The sequence below is a fragment of the Abrus precatorius genome, unplaced genomic scaffold, assembly GCF_003935025.1.
Source record: "Abrus precatorius isolate BTA unplaced genomic scaffold, Abrus_2018 Scaffold9, whole genome shotgun sequence".
Taxonomy (NCBI): Eukaryota; Viridiplantae; Streptophyta; class Magnoliopsida; order Fabales; family Fabaceae; genus Abrus; species Abrus precatorius.
In genome coordinates, this window is record NW_020874439.1 from 15,631,770 (window position 1) to 15,639,758 (window position 7,989).

The following is a 7,989-nucleotide window of genomic DNA, read 5'->3' on the forward strand; positions in this document are numbered from 1 at the left end:
CACAAGGTCTTCCAAGAATGACTCATTCTTTTGAGGTGCAGCGGCTAGTGAAGAAGATGCTTGATGGTGCTGTTGAGATGAAGATGATGGATGGTGATGTTGCTGGGCTGAATATGGCTTGCTTTGTCCAGCTTGATGCGGTTGGAAATGGTTGTTAGTTGGTTGGCTAGAGCCTTGATGCTGTGCATTTCCTCCCCACCTTAAGTTAGGATGGTTCCTCCAACCAGGATTATATCTATTGGAAGATAAATCTCAGCTTTGTTGTTGTTGCGGCTGCTGAAAAGGAAATTTAGTAGCATAAATATTAGCAGCATAAGCTTGAGGATTACCTTCCAAAGATTCAGTTTCCTGCAATGTGGGGCAACTATCAGTGAAGTGATCCGTAGATGAACAAATCCCACAAAGCATTGCTGGAATTGATGGAGGTGGAGGTGTATATGCAGCAGAATTCTTTTGGATGGATGTCAACTGTTTTACCATAGTAGCCAACTCATCTAGTTTATGCTCCAGCTTGTGTGAATCTGAAGTTTGAATTTCATTGACATTTCTGGACATAATGGAATTTTGCCTTGTAGCAAACTGTTGAGAGTTAGCTGCCATATTCTCAATGAGGTTTCTAGCGGCTGCGGGAGTCTTGTCAACTAGGGCTCCCCCACTAGCTGCATCGATCATGCTCCTATCCATTGGGTGTAAGCCTTCATAGAAGTATTGGATTAGGAGCTGGTCACTTATCTGATGATGGGGGCAGCTAGCACAAAGTCTCTTGAAACGCTCCCAATATTCATACAAACTTTCCCTCTCCAGCTGCCTAATACCACATATTTCCTTTCTTATTGAGGCAGCCCTTGAGGCAGGGAAAAAATTTTCCAGGAACAATCTCTTGAGGGTGTCCCAACTTGTAATAGAGCCAGGTGGAAGATAATACAACCAGTCTTTAGCCAAATCCATAAGAGAAAATGGAAAAGCCTTTAATTTCACATGCTCTTCAGGCACACCTTGTGGTCTCATTATAGAGCAAACAATATGAAATTCTTTGAGGTGTTTATGTGGATCTTCACCTGCAAGACCATGAAATTTAGGAAAAAGATGGATTAGGCCAGTTTTAAGAACAAAAGGGGCATCCACATTCGGGTATTGGATACATAAAGTCTGGTAGGTCACGTCCGGTGCGGCAAGCTCCTTAAGTGTCAAGTCATTTTCTGCCATTTCTAAAGGTTCAGAGTTTAAAGAATGCAGAGAAGAATATATATAAGATGGAGAAAATGGTGAAGATGGTTCCTCAATATGTGCAAAATTTTGTCTACTAAGGTTCCTAAGATTTCTATGGAATGTCCTATCAATTTCAATATCTAGAGGATATAAATCTCCCAGATTTGATCTGGTCATTCATTAGGAATTGTCTATGGAAATTTGAAAAGAAGTAAACTAATGAAGCAGTAAAAATGCAGAAAAATTCAGATGACAATTATGCAGAAAAACTAACATCTAAGTGCAGTAAAATAAAGTATTAACACCAAACAGCAGAAATAGAAAGAAATTGCAATTATGGAATGAAAATATGCAACACACAAACACAAATTCTGCAGCAGAAACAGGGTAATTGCAGCAAACGAAAATACAGTGTGGTAAACCAAAATGCAGAAATCAGAATTCAAACAATATGCAGAAAACAGCAATTGGTTCTACCTAAATACAAGATATCTCTACTTATCTATGTAACTACAACTATACTAAAGTATTCACAATGCAAAAGTTAAAAGAGAATTCACTAAATATGCAGAAAACGAAAATGAAAACAGAGCAAATAACATTTTTATGAAAAATCAACACCAATGTTCCCGGGCAACGACGCCAATTTGATGATGGTTTATTTTGAGGTGTTTAAAAGATTTGTCGCAAATCTTCATCAAAATTTAAACAATTTAATGTAGTACTAGGTTACCCTAGATTGTCTCCCGTGAACATTGGCTATTAATCTTCATTAAACATGTTGAAGGCATTAATTGAACAAGCAATTAAAATGGAGGGGGGGTTTGTGGTTTCAAATCAAAATAAAGAGTAACAAACAAACGAGTTTAATTAGTTCAAACAATAGAAAGCAGCAATCCTTAGTTCATCTACAAAGATTCTATCCTCATTCCACTCAAGATTTAACATTCATCCTCTCTTCCATGAATTAGGTTAATTTAACAATCGAAAATCAACCTTATTGTCCCAACGAAATTACGCAATTTGTTAGGCTCTAATCTCTCATCCCAAAATTACGCAACCTTAGAATTAAACCTAGGATTAAGCAATCCCTAGTTTAGAATCTCCTTAAATCGAAATTAGGGTTAATTGAGCAATACTCCCCTCATTCACCATTAATTCAATTCAAGAGACAAGGAAGAAGTAATTCATGAAAAGAAAGGAATTATATTATCATTAAATTCAAGGAACTCAAGAATCTATGCGAACTTACTAAGGATTACACAAAATTTAACCCTCCATGGAAATGGGGGTCAAAAACGCAGTTGGGAAATGCATAAAACTTATTAACATTAATGTAAAAGCAAGAGAAATGAGAAACCAAACCCTAGGTTGGACCCTTGGCTGTCACCCAAGGTTGCCCTAAGCTCTGGAAAATATCCTAAATTGAGTAAAGAAGAGAAAAGGTTCAAAAAGTGTAAGAACTCCCTACCCTAATTTGGTAAAAATCTATTTATACTAAAGCTGGCACCCTTCAAAGTAGTTACTCTCATTCTTTCATAGTAAACACGTTGCCTCTCTGGAGTGATTACTATGAATATTCATAGTAATCACGCGCAGAACTGGGACATTTTGGACACTCTGGAGATTTTGGACTCTTTGCATGCTCTGGAGTGACTACTATGAATATTCATAGTAACCACGCGCAGGTTTAGTGGATTCTGGGTTGTTGTAGTTGTCACTTTAAGCTTTGAAAGTGATCACTTTGGTCCCTTTGCTGGAAATGGCTTACTGTAGTTGTCACTATCAATTTTGAAAGTAGTTACTTTCACCTCAAATTTCTCAAAATCCAATAATTCTTCAAAATAAGCATGGAGATTCCTGCCACATTATTCAAATGATCAAAACATGTAAAATAAACTATCTAAATTAATGTAAATTAACCAAAAACTAAGAAACCTATATTATTTAGCCTAATTGGAATATTCATCTTATTTTCACTATCTAAGTCTATTCTTTTCTATAAAGAGTAATAAATGATGTATAAAAATTTATTAAAATGTGGATTCATCAGGAACCACATAGGTATGAATAAAATTTTGTGAACAACTTAGAACCTCTAGCTCTATTGATACCACAATCCAATTTTGATACTACATTTCTACTTGATGACATCTAATTTGCTACTAATAGGTCTTGATTCCATTAGAAACAAGATGGTAGGTTTTAACTTGTAACAAAACTCTTTTAGTTCTTGAATTATCATAATAGCCCCTATACCATGACAATTCCAAATGAGAACAATCATAGCTAAGTTGGGTGCATGGTAAAGCCCTCCTCCTTGATCATATTAACATGTCTTGTCATCCTCTCTCCAAATTATTTCTCATGTTGAAGTTGAGTTGCTCCATTTTTTTAATCTTTTCCTTTCATCCCCTTCCACCTTTTGCTCTCATAACATTTTAAGGATACTAAGATCTACTCCTCTCTTGCCAACAATCTCATTCTTTTTATTCCCTTTTCTAATTCACCATTAGTAGGCTCTTGAACATAATACTTTGTACCCTTTATTGTTATATAGTTTTTGGTATACTAATAGTTCTCTCATACTATTACTAGTTGGATTTGTTTTCTACATCTATGCCCTCACCACTAGGGTACTATTCTCATTTTATATACATAAGCTGTAACACCTTAAATTTAATTTTAAATTATTAATTTCTAAAAATGGGAATAATAAAATTTTATTTTTAAATAGGTTTTTCCAACCCGCAATTCAACAAAATAGTTTGAATAATAAGTGTTTACAAATTTTGATCAAGGAAACTGTTATAGGACTAATTCAAATATATTAAAATTTAAAAATAAAATTAGCCCTATAGCAGTCTCATCTATTCCTTCATTAAGTCTGATGCTAATCATCTTGGTCACTTGAAAAATAAATATAAGGGTGAGTACTCTACACTATCCAACACACACAAACATAGAGACTCACCTCGGTCACCCTTCACATAGTTTCTAACACAGTCATACTAGTAAAATCAATCACAAGCAACATTTTTAAGTATTTCATTTCAATTCATGACCGATGCACTCACGTCATCAAAATGTTTTACACGTGTGCACTCACCGCATATAGTCACACTCACTATGGCACTGTGATCACAGATTTATACCTGGTTACCCTCGTATCACGGATACTACGTGCACGATCACGAGTCACTCGGCAAAGGTAGTGGTCAGAGGTCTAGTCAGGAGGAGAGTGTGTGGTCTGTGGTGCACCTACGCTCACTATTGGTGTCACCACCACTCTTCTCCAAGGAATTTCTACCATCCCCATCTTCCACATCCCCAGTATATCGTGGAACCATTCATAGCATTATTACAACGGCATTCAACATGCCCTACGCACACACACACTTCCATTAGATACAACATTTATTCAAAGCACACGACACAATGCCTATAGTCATTCACATTACACGGCATGTAGGCCCACATTCATTCATTCATAACACTTGGCATATATGTCCTGATTCCATCACACAACATAATTCCCATTCACATTCATTTCCAACCATTTACGTTATTCAATCATCAATCAGTGACATGTCATAGTAAACAATCACCCACAATGGGCTCAACTATTTCATCATACACGACATTATATTCAAACACACAATAATTTCCATCCATCACATATTTCCTACTTCCTATTTCAGCCACATTGCAGTGGTTCACAAAATAAATGATAATCAAAACATAATAAGATAGGTAGAGTCCCCCCTTACTATACACGAAACCAATAATGAGAAGGCTCCCTACACGAACTTAGGCCTAAATACATGGAGGAACCCCATGAGAATCAAGGAAAAATTGAGAAAACAGAGAATGGGGATGAGAGACCGAAATCCTAACCATTAAAAATCACCTCCAAGTGTTCCTCACACGAATCCAACCTTCAATCTAGCTCACGAACGGCTTTGGAGGCAATTTAATCGGTGAAATATTGTTTGAGTCGAGAGAATCGAAGAGATATTGAAGAGGGAAGATGGAGAATGAATTTCCCCAACCCTAACCTCTTCAAATACCCCTCTGGTCGCAACACTCTCGCTACAGCGATGCACCTTGTTGGTACAGCGAAAATCTCAGTAGAAACTGCACTCTGGTTTCTGCAGAATCTCGTTACAGCGAGACCCTCTCGCTACAATGAGAATGTACCCTGAAATGCACATCAAATTGTTGCTTTGTCGCTATAGTGAGGGACCTCCCACTGTAATGAGAAGGCGACAGTTTCACGTCTTCCTCCCAGGGCCCTCTCGCTACAACAAGAACACCCCAGTATTACACACATAACTTGTTTCTCAACCCAATCAATCCAGTCTAATCATATACGAATACATTTATACGCATCCATATGCATTTATACACATCAACATCATCATCACGCACTCAAGTACAAATTCCAACATCAATTCATATATATACATACATATATATATATATATATATATATATAGCAATAATCAATATTACAAAAAATTTGGGGCGTTACATAAGCAAAATGCAAAATTTGCAAGGTCATAACTAAAGAAATTTGATAACTACAAACACTACTTTCTTTTAGTTATATGATGTGAAATATTTTAGGTTTATATTTATAGTTTTACTTTAGTTTATAAATATTTTAAATATTCTTTATTTTTAGATTTTTAACCATTTTCTACTTATTGGAATAAATTGGGCATATTACAAAAAAATTCTTTAATTTCATATTTTTTAGTAATTTTGACCTCTAACTACTCCTTCGGCCATAACTTTTTCTATTGATATCATTTTTGGCTAATTCTAGTTGCATTGGATTCTACACATCCTAGGCTTCAAAATGCATATATGGATCGCGGGATTTGGAGCTGATTTTGATTTTTTATAATTTTTTGAAGTTGAGGCAGATTTGCTTAATATTATTGCACGATTGCATTTGGACCCCTTCTTATTAGATAATTGTATTTGGGCTTGTAGTTATAATTAAGGCCTAATTTTTTGCCATTTAGTTTACCCTAATCAGAGCTTATAAATAGACTAATAAGGTTCTGATTTAAGGGAGGTGATAAAAATACTTTGAGATTTTAAGACTTGGCCGAAATAAGAATCCTTGTTTTTACTTTCTTTTGAACTCTCTAGTTCTTTTCTCATTTTTGTGCGGGTTAAGCGCTTCAATGGAAGGCTAAACCTCTTGTTCAACTCGCAGAATCCAAACGTTATAATTTCAACTTGAGTTATGCGCTAAATTGCTCTGAGTTTGTTCTCTTTTTCTCTCTAATCTCAGAGTTAAGTATTGCGATTGTGATTAACTATTTTGTTGTTAGAATTCAAATTAGGACTCGATTGATGCTCTGATTTGATACTTAATGCGGATTAGGTTAAATGATTATTTGATTTAATTCATAACTCTATTCAATTATATTATTCGATTGAATTAATAATTGAATTGGGTGATTGTTCAAACGCAGATTTAAATCTTTAAATACTGTAATAGTCAGAGTTACACGCATTTAGTATTTTGTGGATTGATATTTTTTAATTCATTTTTACTCAATTTTATTCTGTTCGTAATTTAATTTGATTAATTTGTAATTTTTAAAACCCCAAAAACCATATTTTCATTTTTTAAAAGAAAACCTAAAATTGAATTTGATTGAGAATGTGTCTCCGTGAATTGACCTAGGTTTGGCTCTATACTATAAAATCTTTAGAAAACTTAGTTGTTTTGATAGCGACTCGACATCGTCTATTATTATACTCTCAAGAAGTGGCTTATTTAGGAATTCTTCTCCTTCTTCCATAATAGTCTTGTTGTAACACCTTCTTTTCTTATGGGCTTTATTTGTTATTAAGTATTATTCAATTTTATTTTAAATCAAAAAAGTATGAACGTCGGTAGCTGCAAAGGGTCTCGCTCAGGTGAGACATGTCTAACTCAAGCGAGATTGAGTCTTGCCTAAGTGAGAAGGCACAGGGTGAATGAGAGGCTCTCTAGAGTCGCTCAAGTGAGAATACCCCTTGCTAAGGTAAGAATATCAGAAAAAATGGGAAAGAAACCATTGTCTAATGTTTTCGCCTAAGCGAGAATTTGTGTTTTAAAAGGTATTAAGAGATTTTCATTCTAAAACCTCTATTAGAAGTCAAGCAACTTTTTCTCTCCTTTTTTCTTTGATCTCTCACCTCTCCTTCTTAGAGAAACCTTCCATGAACCTCAAATCTCTCTTGCATCCAAACTTGAATGTTTATTTCGGGTCGACTCTAAGTAAGTTTCTTGGAGTTTAGTCCTCCAACCTTTGTTCTATTATCTCTGTTTTCTATTTTCTCAAAAGTGCTCTCGCTTATGATATATAGGAAGAGCTTAGTCACTTAGACGATATCTTCCTCAAATATTCTTTCAAAATCTCCTCATTGAGATAAAGACTGTAGCGACCCAAATTTACTAAATCATTGATACCAACTTTATAACATGATAGTTCAGAAAACACCAAAATCTGGAAATATTTTTTTTTTCTCATACAGTTTACAAGTATAGTTCTCCTTCTCTAAGAGAGTTAACATGCATATGACTTCCTCATTTAAACACTTTATGATTCAATTTCAATACGATAATAGAATGAAATCAACCCCACTCATCATCAGAAAATACCTCAAGATAGATTAAATATAAGTTGCGGAAACGTCAAATACATAATTTAACAGTACGGTCATCAAGATTCAAATACAATATAATTAAAATAGATAAATCTTCCTAAGAGT

At 34.9% G+C, this 7,989-nt stretch overlaps 1 non-coding gene across 1 annotated transcript; it reads left to right on the forward strand.

Annotated features, from left to right (window-relative positions):
- Positions 1-730: 730 nt before the first annotated feature.
- LOC113851681 lies at positions 731-835 on the forward strand. Its single transcript, XR_003502252.1, has one exon. It is a non-coding gene; the product is annotated as a small nucleolar RNA R71 (small nucleolar RNA).
- The last annotated feature ends 7,154 nt before the right edge of the window (positions 836-7,989 follow it).